Source organism: Schistocerca serialis, chromosome 7, assembly GCF_023864345.2.
Source record: "Schistocerca serialis cubense isolate TAMUIC-IGC-003099 chromosome 7, iqSchSeri2.2, whole genome shotgun sequence".
NCBI classification, from domain to species: domain Eukaryota; kingdom Metazoa; phylum Arthropoda; class Insecta; order Orthoptera; family Acrididae; genus Schistocerca; species Schistocerca serialis.
In genome coordinates this window covers 213,260,547-213,280,255 of record NC_064644.1, presented here as the reverse complement: position 1 = coordinate 213,280,255, position 19,709 = coordinate 213,260,547, and the positions used below count along the sequence as shown (strand labels likewise).

The 19,709-nt window shown below is 40.9% G+C and overlaps 1 protein-coding gene and 1 long non-coding RNA gene across 4 annotated transcripts in view; one reads left to right on the top strand and one right to left on the bottom strand.

Annotated features, from left to right (window-relative positions):
- Positions 1-19,709, top strand: part of LOC126412091 (glutathione S-transferase D7-like) — a 244,675-nt gene that overhangs the window by 153,185 nt on the left and 71,781 nt on the right. The window contains exon 1 of one of the 3 annotated variants that reach the window (XM_050081509.1): positions 4,271-4,454. The exons of the other annotated variants lie outside the window; for them this stretch is intronic. The gene's annotated coding sequence lies outside the window, so the exon portion shown is untranslated. Of the gene's footprint in view, positions 1-4,270; positions 4,455-19,709 lie in introns of those variants that run through there. 3 annotated transcript variants of the gene reach the window in all.
- The window catches only part of LOC126412092 (uncharacterized), a 152,693-nt gene that overhangs the window by 81,454 nt on the left and 51,530 nt on the right, over positions 1-19,709 (bottom strand). The window lies entirely within an intron of this gene.

The window sequence follows — 19,709 nt, the reverse complement described above, 5'->3', positions numbered from 1 at the left end:
ACCTTCCTGAACCCACCGATTCCTTATTCTGCTGACAGCCATTGGATCTCGACCAACGCGAGCTGTAATGTCGCGATACGATAAACCGCAATCGCGATAGGCTACAATCCGACCTTTCTCAAAGTCGGAAACGTGATGGTACGCATTTCTCCTCCTTACACGAGGCATCACAACATCGTTTCACCAGGCAACGCCGGTCAACTGCTGTTTGTGTATGAGAAATCGGTTGAAACTTTCCTCATGTCAGCACGTTGTAGGTGTCGCCACCGGCGCCAAGCATGTGAGAATGCTCTGAAAAAGCTAATCATTTGCATATCACAGCATCTTCTTCCTGTCGGTTAAATTTCGCGTCCGTAGCACGTCATCTTCGTGGTGTATCAACTTTAATGGCCAGTAGTGTACAACCAAAGCATCTTCAAATAGTCACAGTCGGCTATCATGAGTAACATGTAGAAAATCATCAACAGCGCATTATCAGTGCTTCTTGCTAAATTGCACCAGGTCATGGTCGACAAATAACAGTTCTTGTAAAAGATTTTATATATTGTATTGTTTTTTTTCTTTTCCATGTTGCATTCCTGTTGCTATGGGTTTATTTATCGATTGTCGCTTGTTATTTGTAGTTCACTGTTGCTGACAGAGTTTCAGTATTATCGATACTGCGTGAAGAGTTTGACAGAGCACTGAAAGACCTGAGTCGAAACAAGGCCCTGGGAGTAGACAACATTCCATTAGAACTACTGACGGCCTCGGGAGAGCCAGTCCTGACAAAACTCTAGCATCTGGTGAGCAAGATGTATGAGACAGGCGAAGTACCCTCAGACTTTAAGAAGAATATAATAATTCCAATCCCAAAGAAAGCAGGTGTTGACAGATGTGAAAATTACCGAACAATCAGTTTAATAAGTCACAGCTGCAAAATACTAACACGAATTCTTTACAGACGAATGGAAAAACTGGTAGAAGCCGACATCGGGGAAGATCAGTTTGGATTCCGTAGAAACACTGGAACACGTGAGGCAATACTGACCTTACGACTTATCTTAGAAGAAAGATTAAGGAAAGGCAAACCTACGTTTCTAGCATTTGTAGACTTAGAGAAAGCTTTTGACAATGTTGACTGGAACACTCTCTTTCAAATTCTGAAGGTGGCAGGGGTAAAATACAGGGAGGGAAAGGCTATTTACAATCTGTACAGAAACCAGATGGCAGTTATAAGAGTCGAGGGGCATGAAAGGGAAGCAGTGGTTGAGAAGGGAGTGAGACAAGGTTGTAGCCTCTCCCCAATGTTATTCAATCTGTATATTGAGCAAGCAGTAAAGGAAACAAAAGAAAAATTAGGAGTAGGTATTAAAATCCATGGAGAAGAAATAAAAAGTTTGAGGTTCTCCGATGACATTGTAACTCTGTCAGAGACAGCAAAGGACTTGGAAGAGCAGTTGAACGGAATGGACAGTGTGTTGAAAGGAGGATATAAGATGAACATAAACAAAAGCAAAACGAGGATAATGGAATGTAGTCAAATTAAGTCAGGTGATGCTGAGGGTATTAGATTAGGAAATGAGACACTTAATGTAGTAAAGGAGTTTTGCTATTTGGGGAGCAAAATAACTGACGATGGTCGAAGTAGAGAAGATATAAAATGTAGACTGGCAATGGCAAGGAAAGCGTTCCTGAAGAAGAGAAATTTGTTAACAACGAGTATAGATTTAAGTGTCATGAAGTCGTTTCAGAAAGTATTTGTGTGGAGTGTAGCCATGTATGGAAGTGAAACATGGACGATAAATAGTTTGGACAGGAAGAGAATAGAAGCTTTCGAAATGTGGTGCTACAGAAGAATGCTGAAGATTATATGGGTAGATCACATAACTAATGAGGAGGTATTGAATAGAATTCGGGAGAAGAGTAGTCTGTGGCACAACTTGACGAGAAGAAGAGACCGGTTGGTAGGACATGTATTGAGGCATCAAGGGATCACAAATTTAGCATTGGAGGGCAGCGTGGAGAGTAAAAATCGTAGAGGGAGACCAAGAGATGAATACACTAAGCAGATTCAGAAGGATGTAGGTTGCAGTAGGTACTGGGAGATGAAGAAACTTGCACAGGATAGGGTAGCATGGAGAGCTGCATCAAACCAGTCTCAGGACTGAAGACCACAACAACATACGGAGCTAGAGAGTGGAGCCGTGGACGCCAAAATATAGAGTATCAAGTGGAGAAATCGGCACATTTCCGACATATTCATCTGTTTGAGTTCAGTAGAGGGCTGAAAGCAGCGGAGGCAGCCAGAAACATTTGCATACTGTATGGCGATAATGCCAGTGCACAGAGCACGGCAAAAAATGGTTTTCTTTTTTAAGAAGGATCGTTTTGACCTTAGTGACTCTCCACATTCGGGAAGACCTTCGGGGTTTGATGAAATCGTTTAAACGCGTTAATCCACAGTGATCCGCAGCAGTGTACTCGAAAACAGGCAGATGTGGTGAATTGTGATCATTCCCCCATCATGCGATATTCGCATGCATTGGGGAAGGTTCAAAAATCGGATGTGTGGGTTCCGCATGCTCTGGGCCAAAATCATTAAATTCAGCTGGTGGCCATATGCGCGTCTCAGCTTGTTCGTTATCAACTGGCTCGTGAACAACATCGGCCATTCCTATCTTGTGTCATTACTGGGGACAAGAAGTGGTGTCTTCATGCTAACGTAAATGAAAGAAAGGAATGGTTGGGCCCAAAGAAAGCAGCAACTCACCGTAGCCGGCCGAAGTGGCCGTGCGGTTAAAGGCGCTGCAGTCTGGAACCGCGAGACCGCTACGGTCGCAGTTTCGAATCCTGCCTCGGGCATGGATGTTTGTGATGTCCTTAGGTTAGTTAGGTTTAAGTAATTCTAAGTTCTAGGGGACTGATGACCACAGATGTTAAGTCCCATAGTGCTCAGAGCCATTTGAACCATTTTTTTGAAAGTGAAGAAGATCTGCTGAACGGAATGGACAGTGTAATGAGGGCAGGATATGGATTGAAAATCGAAGAAAGACGAAAAGTAATGAGAAGTAGCAGAAATGAGCACAGCGAGAAACTTATAACTATTGGTGGTCACGAATTCGATGAAGTTAAGGAATTCTGCTACCTAGGTAGCAAAAGAACCAGTGACGGACGGAGCAAGGAAGAAATCAAAAGCAGACTGGCACCGACAGAAAGGGCATCCTGCCCAAGAGAAGTGTACTAGTATCATCAAATGTAGGCCTTAATTTGAGGAAAAATGGTTCTGCGCAGAATCGGAAAGGAATATGTGGAAAACACTGACAAGGAGAAGGGACAGGACGATAGGACATCTGTTAAGGCACCAGGGAATGACTTCTATGGTACTAGAGGGAGCTACAGAGTGCAAAAACTGTAGAATAAGACTGAGATAGGAATACATGTAGCAGATAATTCGGAACGTAAGGTGCAAGTGCTACTCTGAGATGAAGAGGTTGGCACAGGAGAGCAATTCGTGGCGGGCCACACCAAACTAGTCAGAAGACTAAAGACAATTCATCCAAATACATGTAAAATAACGAAGGTGACAAAGTACAACCAAGTATTATTCGCCTCGCTTGTCTGGATTCTCGGACAGTGTTTTGTGCTAGTCGTATGAGATGCTGAAGAGAATCCAGCTACTTTCAAAGCATTGCCATAAGAATTCTGTTTTCAATAGTGTTGAAAATTTACGAAAAATAGCTACGGAGGCAACGTCAGTCTTTCCGTTGAATTCTCCGTCTTTCTCCATTTATTGTTTAAGAGTAAGCACATTATCCGAGCAGGAGCATACTGTCCATAAACAGATTCGATCTTCACAGAGGATTTACTGCGTTTAGCCGATTGGTGACTACTTTGCCGTAGACATTCAGTTCAAATATGAGATGAATTTTGTATGGTCATCACGTGAGACTGATCCTAAATGACTGTCACAATGTCACACGAAATGTCAAACGGTATGCAAGTTTCACGCACGCTACACTGCCCCACACTGCTCGTGGCTTGAAGTGCGAGTTGTGAAGTTGAGTCATGTAAACAGCAACCAGACATCGTACAGACAAAGCGAGAAGATAAAATCCCTTCCCCCATCCTGCCTCCACCCCCCCCCCCCCCCTCCCGAAAAAAAGAAGAATCGGTGCATTGGCATGTCACGTACTTAACGCCTCACAACAGCTTCAGTTACTCCCATTAGTTTTTGTGCCGAATCACTGTACAAACTCCACGTCGTCTCATTCCTTTTATCACCCCGGTGTGAGACAGCGTTTCTCAATTTAGGATCTCGCTATAAAACAGTCCACAAATCAGCGGCGATAGCAGCACATTCCAGCGGCCTAGGCGTGTCTGCAGTGCTCCAATCTCTGTGTGACTGCCTGCTAGACAAACGGCAGCGCACGCAGCTGCACGAAGTGTCCCTTCAGCTGCGAACAACTTGGAACGTAAGTCACTCAAATATCTCCGTTACAATGTGTTCGTCCTTTATAATTTAACTGGAAAAAATTTCATTCTCCGTTGTAGGATGCATATTTAAGTCATTTATTCTCTTTGCTGTTCTGCGAGTTACGCTTCGCGCATGGTATGAGGTAGGCCTGGAGTGAAAAGACGGAATCTTCGTCCTGGAGTTTCACTGTTTACTAATCTTCTACATATTTTACTGCTTTTTGGTTTGTATTCGATACAGGGCATACTATTATTTAGCAAATAAACAATATAAATATACAGCCTACAACAGACAATGTTCTCCTTCACGAAATATTTGGAGGATGTGGTCTGGCACATCAACAAGATTATACTGTAAACCTGCTGCGTCCCGCGGTGTTACCTGCGGTTAAACAGTTGTTTATAAAGAAATGTTATTGCCTAAAATCACTTTCCACGCGTATTCAGCACGACAAAAATTATCGCATGGAGGTACTTGAGGCCACTTGCGGCCCAGCAAACCGCGCAACATAAAAAAATCACCAAATTTTGAGACGATGTGAGCTGGCAGAATGTGTATCGCTCACAACTCATTCTTTATTTAAGGGAAAATACTAATCTCTACGCTAAACTTAGAGCATTCATTTGAAAGGTGGCGTTCATGGATGACTTTTAATCACGTTGCCGATCCGACGGGAACAGTATTCACGTTGATCATTCCACGAGAACAGCGATTTTTTTTTTCGGAGTAAAAGGTAGGTAGACTGTGTGTTAATTCAGGATATTGGCTACCTCCATTTCAAAGTTCACCCAAATCTCACCAACCGTTTCAGCGTCAAGGGGTAACAAACATACTAACTCGACGAAGAAAGAAAAAAAAGCAATTTCTAGTTCGGTGTAGAGCAAAATTTTATAATATTTGCACGTGCCTGTTACCATCGAATAGGGTCGCAAATCATAATAAAGTCGAGCCCTACTGAAAGCCTACAACGCTCTACGTGTAAAGTCACGACTTCTCTCTCTCGTACAGCATTTACAAGACACCGTCACTGTGAGTCTTAAAGCGACTCAGAAGCTGTAAGATACGCCTGACGCTCAGCGGCTAAAATGCAACGGGCTTGTTGCAAGTATGGATTAAACAGTTTGAGGATTATACGAGGATTGGAACTTAAATAGTGGCAACTATTTATTCACAACCGATACAAAGAGTTATATGTTTGCACCTGTTACTGTCCTTCAAAGTAGTCACCAGCGTTGTGTAGAACCCGTTGTCAGCAATGTGGAAGTCGTAGTATACCGTTAGCAGAGCCTGTTTTGTCGACGACACGAATGTAGCGGTCTAAAGTTATTTTCGTGTACGACTGTGATGGTGTTATCCTAACGCATTACGTTCCTCCACGGCAGACCGTCAGTTCACGGTATTACTGTCCGTTTTTGGAGCATCACCTGCGACCAGCTTTGCGAAAGAAGCGGCGCCACTTGTACGACAATGCGCGGGCGCATACAGCGCAAGCTGTGGCTGCTCTGTTCGGTCGATGGGACTGGGAAGTACTGCACCATCCACCATACTTCCCGGACTTCAGTCCTTGTGACTTTGATTTGATTCCGAAGATGAAGGAACCACTTCGTCGCATTCGCTTCAGAACTGTTTCATAGATTCAACAGGCAATAGACCGCTCCATTCGCACCATCAACAGAACAGGCTCTGCTAACGGTGTAGTACGCCTACCACATCGCTGGCAACGGGTTCTTCATAACGCTGGTGACTACTTTGAAGGACAATAACAGGTGCAAACATATAACTCTTTGTATCGGTTGTGAATAAATAGTTGCCGCTATTTAAGTTCCAACTCACGTATTAGCGTTGTATCCATTACGTTGATTCGTGTTATGTAGGACATATTCAACAATAAAAGCATTTTCGCAAATACGATACAGATGTGGCTGCCACCATCGCGAGTCTTGCTTAGAGATTATGAGACTAAAGTTAAGAGAGATGAGGGCATGTACAGAGACACGTAGACAGTCATTTTCCCTCGCCCAAAATGCGAATGTAACAGGAAAGAGGAGAGATAATCTTGCTAATCTCGGTGCGATGCATCCTCCGCCATGCACTGCGGGTATAGATGTAGCTGTAGAACTAGAAGACACATTTTGCCTTACACGTTACTTAACGTCAATGAAACTGCATGGGGTTTCGTGGGAAACAACGTCCGAACGTGTTAATCAAAAGGGCATGTCAATGCGTATAAATTTTCAATAACTATGGTTAGAATTTGGCTGTTGCAGAGCCACCGTGAAGGAGACCCAAGTTAGGTAGAAGTTAATTATTGATTTAATCTTACAGACACAAGTAAGACAATTCTTAGCTTTTGTTGCGTACTAGACATGACATGGGTTTGATTTGCAGTGATGGTTCCTTCGAAAGGGCACGGCCGACTTTCTTCCCCATCCTTCCCTAATCCTATGGGACCGATGACCTCGCTGTATGGTCGCCTACCCCAAATTAACCAGCCAGCCAACCAATCCAATCCCAGAAGTAACTAACGCTCACGGGCGTTACAGCGTGTATTTAAAGCAAACGTGATTTGCATCCTCACAGTGCCGCTACTAGCGCCAGTCATGTTACTGGCAAAAGAGTAGAATAGGCAGCACCTGTTAGATGTAGAAGCACGCCTACTAACGTTTGTTTATGTCGCACAGCTCCTTGGTGTTGTGCTTTTTCTTTCCGTCGTTGTCTTTAGGTACTTATCCAAATTACAATCCTTGACATATTTGTGGACAATTACGCTCTTCGTGTGATAGGAATCGAAAAATGACGTCGTTGGAGACAACATAACCTATATTGTATTAATGACGAAAGTTACTAGTGCTAGGGTTGCCGGAATAAATTGAGAAAATTACCAAACATTGCCTGGCGAAAGGATTTGCTGACCTATATTTACTAAAGCTATTTACAGCTTTCAACAAATTTTTGTTACCTTTAATTTTGTGGTAAAAGTCGTTGCATGCTGTAACCGTCAAATTACAACAAATTCCTAATTCTGCTTTTATCGTATCGACACTCAATTATTGACTTGATCTTGCAAATCAGTAAAAAAATTCGCGAAGTGAATGGAATTCAAAAAATTCCGTACCGCTCATACTTTGCTATCGAACACAGGGGTGAAATACCGAACAGTTCCGTAAAAATCTGAACACCTGTCAACCCAGACTAGAGCTCATAAACTGTTGTCGAATAGAAAATGCATAATGTCAAATTGTTGTCGAACAGAAAATGTGTAATGTCGCCGTACTGTGGAGGGAATTTTTGAGTGCATTCGTTATCTGGTTTATCGACTGCACGATATGAATTAGTAAAGAAGAGTTACGACATCTGTTGCACAACAGATAACAGAGTGCCTCGAAAGGTGTTGCTATCTGAACAGACTATCAGACATGGATTGTTGCTTAGTAGTCCAGTGAAACTGTCAGAAAAAAGCCTGTACCTTGCGAAAGGTGGAGTAGAAGATTTCATTTTGTTAACTCGTTCATATTGTTGGAAAGGTTAGAAAACCAAGTTTTGCCAACAAAGTTTCTCTTGTGAAAACTTTCTGCAGTTTTTCAGTTTTTTCAAAATAACTCAGTTTCATTTGCTCCTATCGCTTTGACGTCTATTTTCTTTTTTAAAGAGCACAAAATGCTCTACAAATTTGATTTTTACCATTTTTTTCTACTCCCAATATCCAAGGCGCTACAGCGCGTCAAAAAATAACAATATTTCAAATTTCTGCAGGAGTGCCGCGACTGTGTTGGCCGTATGAGGTTTTGCATTGTTGTGGATCAGAATGACCCCACAGGTGAGATTGTCTGGTTGTTTTGATTTGATCGCTTGGTGAAGGTGGTCAAGGTTTACGAGTAACGCTGGGCATTCACTGTTATCCCAAGCTGCAGAAAGTGAATCAGGAGGGGGCCATCTTGGTCAAAGTAGGACGTCAGCATAACCTTTCCTGCACTCGTGTGTATGGCATTTTGGCGGTGGTGACCCTGGATGCTTCCACTGAAAACTTTGTCGTTTTGATTCTGGTTCGAGGTGAGGACACCAATGACTCATCCCCAGCCACCACTCGTGCCAGGAATGCATTCCCTTCCCGAACATAGCGCTGCCGATGAGCAAGATAGTGGGCCATTCGACATGCTTCCTTGTGTGATTGAAGACTATGGGGCACCCATTGGGCACATACTTTGTGCATGTGCAGTCGTTCAATTCGACCGCGGCGGCTATGGCTTCCACTATCACTCGGCGGTCCTGGGTAATGAGTGCATCCACCAGCTGGACGATGTCACTGGTAATGCAGTGTGGTGCTCCAAACCGTGCATCATCGGCTAACGACACCTGTCCTTCCCTGAAGCGCCTGTGGGTGCCTTGACCCTTGCAAAGGAAACTTGTGACATTCGTCGATGACTGTCCCTTCCTCCTACTCCTTCCGCTGTCAGAAAATGAACACTTATTTGCTCTTCTTTTGGCGCCTCCATATCACTGCACTTCGACTGGCAGCGTTAGACGATTGATGCATGCTGCTGCTAGCTCTGTATAGTCACGTGGCGTTCCAGACTCCGGCTTGTTTCTTTTTGAATGCCCCTTGCACACACACACACACACACACACACACACACGCACGCACGCACACACAAATGGTTCAAATGGCTCTGAGCACTATGGGACTTAACATCTGAGGTCATGAGTCCCCTAGAACTTAGAACTACTTAAACCTAACTAACCTAAGGACATCACACACATCCATGGCTGAGGCAGGATTCGAACCTGCGACCGTAGCAGCAGCGCAGTTCCGGATTGAAGCGCCTAGAACCGCTCGGCCACAACGGTCGGCGTTAAATGTTATCTCAGTTTTGTCGTCCCAGCTCGGTTTAATTCGGTTTGAATTCCTTCTATGCAAACTTTCAACTCGGTTAATTCGGTTCGGCATACACCCAAGTTGACCCGTCGCTACTCACCGGACGCACCGCGCTTTGCCGATCCTTATTTCTTGGTTTTGCGCAGCACAGCATAGCCGGTGTGGACGTGGCTTAATATGTCGCTTCTTAAAATTCACCGCCCTACGGACGCCTAGTCTCTCGTGAAAATATTTCCCTGATGCCTGGCCGTATCCACCTCTGAACCACTGTTGCCGCTTTCTACTGTAGACCAGTCAAATTGCAGAAATACCTTGCAAAAGGTGGGGTAGAAGAGTTCATTTTTTCAACTCGTTCATATGGTTGGAAATATTAGAAAACGGAGTTTTGCCAACAAAATTTCGCTTGGGAAAACTTTCTGCAGTCAAAAAACTTGGAAAATGTCGGCCTTTTTCCCGTTTTTTCAAAATATCTCAGTTTCATTTGTTCCTATCCCTTTAACGTCTATTTTCTTTTTTAAAGAGCACAAAATTCTCTACAAATTTGATTCTTGCCATTTTTTACTACTCCCAGTATCTAAGGCGCTACAGCGCCTCAAAAAATACCAATTTTTCAAATTTTGAGCATAGTGGCAAGATACCTTATTTTTGAACACTATTTTTTCAGTTTCTGTTTGTGTAGTTTAAATACATTATACATTTACCACCTCATTTTCAAGTATTCAATTTCTCTGTATGAAATATGAGGATTGCTGGGCACCCAACTATTGTGATTCTTACATCCCTACCTGAAGTTCACTATGGGCCACCTCAGCCCTGGTATTTGTAAAACTATAAATATAAAAATACATCATTAAGAGACACACACACACACACACACACACATACACACACGCACGCACGCACGCACGCACGCACGCACACACACACAGACACACACACACACACACACAAACATACACACGCACACAAAATAATTTGTCTCAGGAAACTGAACTATTATTAGCTGCAATAGGCAACCTAATTAGGTAGATAATTATTCTTGTGTATAAAAGCCACACAGTTGACATTAAAAATAAGTAGCCTTATTACAATTAAAATGCATTGTCAGTTACTAAAAAATGTTGACAGTTCTGGGTGTGTAATACTTGTAATATCGCAAATTAGCGCACTTGAGACAGATATGAGCATCACTTCCAACGTTTTGATGGGCCAGGTTCCTCAGTGTCACCAGAAATACCTTGAGTTACGGGTTCAGGGTCTGTACCTAGAGTTGATCCCAGATTGACCTCTTCTTTAAACAGCGAGTCAGCCTCAGCAAGTTCATTGATTTCGTCAGCGGTTTCCTCTACATCCTCCATAACATCTTCTTCACTGTCTTCATATAAAAATTTTGGCACGTTTTCACAGTTGACCCCAATACATTTCTTGCAAATTGAAGAACATTTCAAACCCGCTTTTCTGCAGGAGCACGCTCCGCCACATTTCAGCTTGCATGAGCATGAAACAACGTGAAGAAGTGCTTCAGGTGCTGCATCTTGGCTCATTATAACGGGTATTGGACAGTGGTCACTGTGATTCCCGCCCCATTTCTCAGGAGTTTCAAGTTTCCCATCCAACTTTGGACTTGTTGGTAAGTCCGCAACGAATGATGTTGTGCAGCAGCTAGTGTAGGTGGCAACCGTGCAAGATTCAGTTTGTTTTTTGTAGCAGAATTGGCCAATAGCTGGTACCGCAAATGGTCTAGTGTGTGGGAACTGCTGACACCTCTACTATACAATGTGATAGTAACCTGTTTTGTTGCTGCTATTATTTCTTCACGGGTAGCATGTGGTTTATTGAACATGAAAAGCGTTGAGGTTAGGTGTTCATTTTTCGCAACAATATTGCAGCACTTAATTTTTCCTTGACCAAAAAAAGCGGATGTTGTATCACATCCGCTAAAGGCGTGAGTGAACAGAATATATTTACTGTCAAACTTGTAAGATGCAGTGGAAAACCACTTGTCTTCTGCATTTCCTCTTCCTGGCTTTAAGAAAAATAAGTTTTCAATGCCTTGCCCCAAACCGATCATGAGCACAAGCAGGTCAACATCTTCTCCTACAATGACAACACTTCCAAAATCTTTGGTTCTTGAAATGACAGATGTTACAATCATAACGTCAGCATCTTCTTGTGCCTGGTGCACTTCAACGCTACACTCCAGAAATTCCTTTTTAAGAAGTGTGATCAAACGCATCTTGTTTCGTTCGTTGTACAAGAACTTGTCCTGAGGGACTTGGTTCAACATCTCTGATTCAACCACAACGTCAACCGAAGAATGTTTTTTGGACCTACGAATCCTCTCAGCACTCTTTGTGCTACATTTGTCTCCCTCATATGGATACCCATCAAATACAATAGCAAATTGAGATACAAGTTGACGTTGCAGGTAAGAAACATAGCTTTGGGATATTGACTTGAAGCAAACATTTCGAGTCCAAGTCACTTTGTGGATAAGGTTCCCTCCATCAAAATTTCGTTTGGCATATGGCAGTCTTAACTGCTTGGTTAAAAAGTCGTCAGAATTCCCTTTTGCACATAAGAAGCATTTCTCTTTGAACTTGAACTGACCTTTTTCCTGTGACCGACGTAGCACGCCTGTTGGTTCCTGAGGATGTCGAAGGCTAGCTGCTATCATTCTCTCATTAATGTACTTCTTGTAGTATGCGTCATGCACCATCACTTCACTGAGCGTTTTCAAAAAACGGGTGTGAGCAGACTCCCTGCGTTTAGCACTACAATCGATAAGTGTGCTCAGTCCTTTCTTTTTCATATTGCATCCACCACTCAGCACAGTTTTTTCGCAAATGAAACACAAATTGATGTCAGACATACTCATTTTCAGCACCACAACATATACTGAATGGAAGCGACTCCAAATTGTAGGACCCTTATTGTTGTGTGCTAATAGCTGTCAGCGCGCTGTGAACAATCACTAGAGATAATTGCCTTCCGTCCGCCAAAGAATAAATACGCTTTTATCCGCTAAAGAACATTTCTTACATACTTTTTCTTATAACTGATCATTAACGTCAATCAACTGTAGAAAATGTACGGCACCTGCATGCAGTCATATTACATATTGTAACACAAATAAACTTCACGCAATCCGACGTGAATGTGTTCGTAGTTACTGAATATGATGCTGTTTGTCCTGGCCCTGCAGCAGAGAGATGGTAAATTCCAATGAATAACATGATGAGTAATATGTTTATACCACACAAATAGAAACTGAAATAAGTGTTCCAAAATTATGTAATTTGCCACTTTGCTCAAAATTTGAAAAATTGGTATTTTTTGAGGCACTGTAGCGCCTTAGATACTGGGAGCAGCAAAAAATGGCAAGAATCAAATTTGTAGAGAATTTTGTGCTCTTTAAAAAAGAAAATAGACGTTAAAGGGATAGGAACAAATGAAACTGAGATATTTTGAAAAAAACGGGAAAAAGGCCGACATTTTCCAAGTTTTTTGACTGCAGAAAGTTTTCCCAACCGAAATTTTGTTGGGAAAACTCCGTTTTCTAATATTTCCAACCATATGAACGAGTTGAAAAAATAAACTCTTCTACCCCACCTTTTGCAAGGTATTTCTGCAATTTGACTAGTCTACAGTAGAAAGCGGCAACAGTGGTTCAGAGGTGGAAACGGCCAGGCAACAGGGAAATATTTTCACGAGAGGCTAGGCGTCCGTGGGACGGTGAATTTTAAGAAGCGACATATTAAGCCACGTCCACACCGGCTATGCTGTGCTGCGCAAAACCAAGAAATAAGGATCGGCAAAGTGGGGTGCGTCCGGTGAGTAGCGATGGGTCAACTTGGGTGTATGCCGAACCGAATTAACCGAGTTGAAAGTTAGTATAGAAGGAACCCTCCATACAGTCCGGACCTCTCTCCCTGTGATTACGCCATTTTTGGTCCCCTTAAAAAAGGCTCTGAGTGGCAAACGATTCTCCTCGGATAACGATGTCCAGCTGTACGTGCGGAACTGATTAACATTGCAGCCCTGGGAATTGTATGAGACAGCCATTCACCGCCTTGTGTCACAATGGGACAAGTGCCTCAGCAGCCACGGTCAATACTTCTAACATACAGGTACTGGTTTCTGTAATTATGCCTCCTGCTCGTTTCTTTTTGAGCGCCCCATTTGAAACTTTTAAAATATACTTGTGAAACGTCCGAAATTCACACTATAAATTTTGAGAGACAGTGATTGATTGTAAACCAAAAGTCTGTTCAAGGGTATGACTGCATGCAACGCTACAGATAGCAAATTTGGATCTCTTGTTTTGAAATTTGGGAAACAGACTTACGAATCTCCGAAATTTGCTGTAGAGATTTTTACAGTTATCGGGCGAATGTAAGTCAGCCAAATTCCAGTTCACGAGCAGTTTCTAGGCTTTTGACATGAAATTCTGAAGATGATACACTGGAATTTGCTGTAATGGCTTGTCGGCGATCTGACAATCTTATGGCAGCGAAGTGCCTCATCTTGAACATTAATGGACGCCACACTACAGGCTGAAATTTGAATATACACCAGTAACACATTCTGAATTTGTTTTAAGATTTGGATGGTTATTGGACGATCTTAAGACGGCCAGATGCCTCGTCGTTTGCATGAATGGTGGTCGTGCTATAGGCTGCATTTCGAAAATGTACTCATGAGACACCTAGAGTTTGCTGTAAGGATTTTGACGACGATCAGGCTATTTTAAGGTAGCCAAATGCCACTGATTGACAATGAACCGTGTAAAGTTACCGTTACATCTTCGATTTCCTCAGTCGCTCTGTACTCACAAATTTCCGATTTATCATGAAGCTTACGTTGTGTATAGACCCACTTGCAAAAAACACCAAACGCTTCACGAATTTCGAATAAACAAAATAAATCATAAGTTACTGCACTTTTAAAGATCACGGTGAGTGACGACCCGTTCCTTAGCCACAGACTTGACTCGGCCTCGGTCGGTGCGACGGCGATGAACTCCGACCTCGCGCGGAACCGTCATCGATAGCGGCTGCCGACGCATATTGCGTGAACACAACTCGAGTTTGTAACAGTCTAGCTGTTTGACTTGTAATCCCCAAAACTATGGTTACCATATGTAGCTGGGTCCTCGTTGGGACGGATTTGTACATCAACGAAATGTCTTGCCAGTAACGCTGTAATATGGAATGTCCTGCCCCTGCTCGTTCCTTGGCATGGCCGCACATTTCAGTAAGCAGACGTCAGCAGTCTCGCATGTACACGGCTGTGAGCCATGCAACGGCCTTGCCTGTAATCAACGCTGTCAATGGTGCTTTGCGAGCCATTCGTTCGGCATCGTTTGAATCACAGCATCGGAGTCTAGGTGCCTTGCCAAATTATACTCAGCTGCCAAGATCCCCAAAACAATGAGAAGCTGTTGATGCATAGTTGATCTGAGACAGTTTTAACACGAACCTGTCTGCTTCAAGTACGATCACAGGAAACATATAAAGGATGCAAAAAGCTACACATACATTCAGCAACAAGACTGAAATTTTAACCTTGTACATTTTATTCTAGAGGTCTAATGTTTCCAAAGGAATGTATTCTAAGTTTTAAGTATTAATTGTTGTCAAATATTTAATTTCTTCTACTGTTGTGTTGTAACATCATTACGATATTCATTGATAAGTGACTCACATGGCTGAGCGACCAGATCGTCAGTCAGCTTAGACTATTTTCCATACAGTCCAAATGTTTCATGTAAAATATTCGCAATTTCATATCGGATTTTCAAGTTAGACACTAAATTGTCAATAATAATATAAAATATGTTTATCTTCAATAAATCTTCTATCATTCATTCCTGGTTTCATCATGAAATCATTTCCTCACCTTAGTGCGCAGCTCCAGAAATTCAGGATCGATATTAATGGCACTGGCAACAACTTTAGATCAGGGAAAATGGCGTCCCAGTTTTCACGGAGATATTTTAAGTCATTTAATAAGTTCTCAAAGTGTCTTACCTCATTGTCAGTTGTAATATTTCGAGCTTGTAGTACTTTGCTTCTGTAGTCAATTGGTATCAATAACTTTGCAGCACTGTTTCCATGATGAAACACTTAAATGATTTCAAAGAAGCAAAATACGCGGTACCACAGAACGTCTTTCAGTTGACAAATTTAACGTAGTGAGAGTTTCAGCAGCAATAGCAATCTTATCCAAGTGAGCTGAAATTGGTATTGCAGAGTCAACCCAACGGGTGTCAGACATGGAATACATACTGTTTCAGAATTTCCCATCGCTGTGGACTGCTACTGAACAAATTGTAAAGAAATTGAATCACACCGAAAAAATATCTTCTTCATGACAAGTCCCAAATGCATGTACTTCGAATAATGATATGACAACCACACAGAGAAAACTTTACAAGACGGTTTCACAAATAGAAGTGTCTGGGCTCCTTTATAAGAACCCCTAATATTACTTCCTTTATAATAACCTTGTCCGCAGCATTCACTAATAGGAACTGAGTATTTCATAAGTGTTGATCGAATCAAACGAGCAATAGCAATTCTCATTTTCTGATTACAATTTACGAATTCCAAAAACCGTTCAATTATTTCATATTTATCAATTTCCTTCTTGAAATAAATATAACGCAGGTTAAATGATGTTCTTTCAGTATGACTTCAGTCAGGAGTTGCATCAACAATTATTTTCTCTCGGTTCCAAGATGACGCCCGTGACATGATGGGCACAACTGCAAACAAATTCATTCTGAAAATCACTTGACAGTTAATGCGCTTGTAATCGCTTGTCGGTATCAGACCTTCCTAATGTGTTTTGCAAGAACTAGATCATAGTGACTGAAGAGCTCTAAAGAGCTCTAATATTCCGAAGAAAGTTCCATTATTTGGATCTCCAATTTTCTGAGCGGAACCTCTGAAGGTTTGACCAAGAAATAACGTCACATCAAGTAACGAAAGAGTTATCATGTAAGTTGGCTATTCTACGGACGAACAAATAAGAAAATTATCTCTTTACTTCCGAGCACCAGTATGTCATTTCATTTCTTCACTTTTACACTTCTTCCAGGACAAATATACACAAATAGAAATATTTTACTTTGTGTTAACTAGTGACTGCAAAATACTTTCTATATATTCTTCTTTCATGTAAAATCATCCTTCGATGGAATCAGAAGTGCCTTATCTTTGAATGTTGTTGGCAAACTTATCAGCAAATGGACATTGAGCTAAGTGTAACCTCCCAGAGAAATTTTGAACACAATAATTGAATGTTAACTAGAATACAACTTAATGTAACCTCCCAGCAAATAAATTTAAGGACAATGACAATTAAATGAAAACTAGCTATCTGACCCAAGTATAAGTTCCTCACAAAAAAAATGTCAATTCGGTAATAAGAAAATCTCAGTGACAATGAAAACGCAAATAGACCGAAATGTCGATCTTAGGCCCTGTTCACTAATTAAACTGTAATTCTTACCTTAGCAAAACTGCATCTGCTCTTATTTTTCGCCATAGCTTGGAGGAAATTCATTGCAAAAATTTTGAATTTAAGGGAAACTTTTCTTTAAGGAATAGCAAGGGAAATATTTCTTTCATTAAAGGATTCTTAGTTAAAAATTGCTTTGAAAACAAAATTATTATTGGGGCGATTCTTGGACAAATTAGTTACAGTTAATTTACATCATTAGCTGAGCTCAATGCTGCTTCATTACCTTATTTAAAAATAATATACCTCGTCCTGAATCTTGACCAGAGTGCCACGTCGACACCCGCCGACTCCTCACTCGCAACTGAACTCTCTCGCAACTCGATCGCAACTGCACTGAACTCTCCCATTGCTAACTCGCAACTGAACTACATGCTCTCTGGCCAGAGATTCTGTGGCTCGCCATCGTTGCCTATGAAACGTACGCGTTTGATAACCTTCCACTGGGGGGGGGGGGGGGGGGGGGGGCAAAAATTTGGCAGCGATGGTGAGTCATTTGGACTTGCCATCGCAAGAATTTTTTTTTTAACTAATTAACTTTACAGTTACAGCATATATACAGATATAGTACATGAATTAAATGTGGTGCACATGCACCGAGTACAAAACGTTAGACAATGACAAAAATGTATACAATGAGTACAGAGCGTATCAGCAAATCAGAAAAATGTATATACAATATAAAAGACAAGAGTGCACATATACTGTACTTCAGAACAAATCGAAAAATGTCTTTAGCATTTTCACAACAAATAAACATAATGGCAAAAAATCATGTCGACAAGTGACATAAGTGTACTTGCATTGGAGTTCAGCAAATCGAAAAAGATGTATAGGCCATGAACATAAATGATGTTAGCAAAAAATGATTTTCACTATGTGACAAGAATTAGGATAGGAAAGGGAAGGATTGCATCATGGTTGCAGCACTTTGGATTGCACATAGCTGCTCTGAAAGTCCATATCTTTCCACAGAAGTACAGCACCAAGTGACACAATTTGAAGTTCTTTTTCCATTAGTATTTATCAGCGTAGCCAAGACACTGAAATGTCGTAGTAATCTTCCATGTTATCATTTTGGCAGTACATCAGGTACACCAAACAGTGGGACCATAATAACGTCTTCATCACTCACGGTGGTGGACAGCATATCGTGTCAACACCACGCTCCAACGTAGAATTAGTGCAAAAACCAAATATAGTGCTCCATGATCATGAGGATGGACAAGACAAATGGATATTACAGTAATTCCAGGTAGTTAGGTCAGAAGGTGAAGGACATTAAGTCACAGACTAGTCTTGATTAGGAATTACATTAGTAGTTTGCGGCATTCATAGCCCAGTTATTGAACATTTATGTACCATGTATTTAGTATTACAGAATAATGTTCATAAAATTAAATTATTGGCATCATGGGTAATCATATTACAATTAACAGCGGCAGTCTTTGGCCAGTTACAAAACATATTTAGTATGACAGAATAATGTTCATCAGAAGTCTTCATTGAAAAAAAAAGTCAATTATTGGCCTAGCATTAACATAATACATTGAGTTATACAAATTATTGGCACTCATTGGCCAGTTACCAAAACATGAAAAGTCATCACTGAAAACAAGAGCTAATTAATGGCATAATTATTAACATAATTCATTTAGTGACATTAATTATTGGCACTCAGTGGCCAGTTATAGAACATGAAAAGTCATCATTGAAAACAGGAGCTAATTAATGGCATAATTAATAACATAATTTATTTACATTAATTATTGGCACTCAGTGGCCAGTTACCAAATCATGAAAAGTCATAATTGAAAACAGGAGCTAATTAATGGCATAATTAATAACATAATTGATTTAGTTACATTAATTATTGGCACTCAGTGGCCAGTTACCAAAACATGAAAAGTCATAATTGAAAACAGGAGCTAATTAATGGCATAATTCATTTAGTTATATTAATTATCGGCACTCAGTGGCCAGCAAGTACTGAATAGTATAAAACATTGTTCATCATTCAGTATTATTCAGATCATTAAGAAGTCATTATTAAAAATCAGTTAATTACAATCATAGCATTAATAATCATGGGCATTATAAGTAGTCTCATTACAATAAACAGTGGCAGTTATTTGCCAGTTATAAAGCATTATTTTATATATTTTTTTATCATTAAGAAGTCATTACTGAAGTGACATACTATTTAGAGCTGATCAGTATTATTCAGAATTCTCTTAAACTAGTAGCCTTATTTGGGACTGGTAAAACATTTTTTTTTTTGTGCTAGCAATGCATTGCGTTGGAATCGATAATTATTTGCTGAGGCATAACAATATTTGCTTTTGACCTATTGCTGCAAATGAGGATAGGTAACGTCATTCGTCATGAGTCAGCTGCAGCAAGGTTATGTATCAAGGCAGTATATGTGATCACATTTATAAATGATAGACACAAATGGGTAAAAAATAAAAATGCAAGTACTAGAACAGGTATAATAAGTAACAAGTTAGTAAGTATCATGAAAAGCTTCTCCTGGAAAAAATACAAAATGGATTATTGAGCTGAAAGAAGAAACGCAGACTATGCTGAAAAGTAGTGAACTTCGAATTAACAGGTAGTGAAATGTGTATAAAAAATGTGTTCCATAGCTGTCCTTTCCAAAACCTTCAGTCATCCTACTATGCAATATAACACCTGCTGTCAAAGCAAACTGCAACAAAATACTTAAATAACTACATAGCATAAATACATAAACTTCAACATCATCCTCATCTGTAAAGAAAAACTTCATTATTATCCATATTATCATAACTTCATTATTATCATCACCTGTAAAGAAAAACTTCATTATTC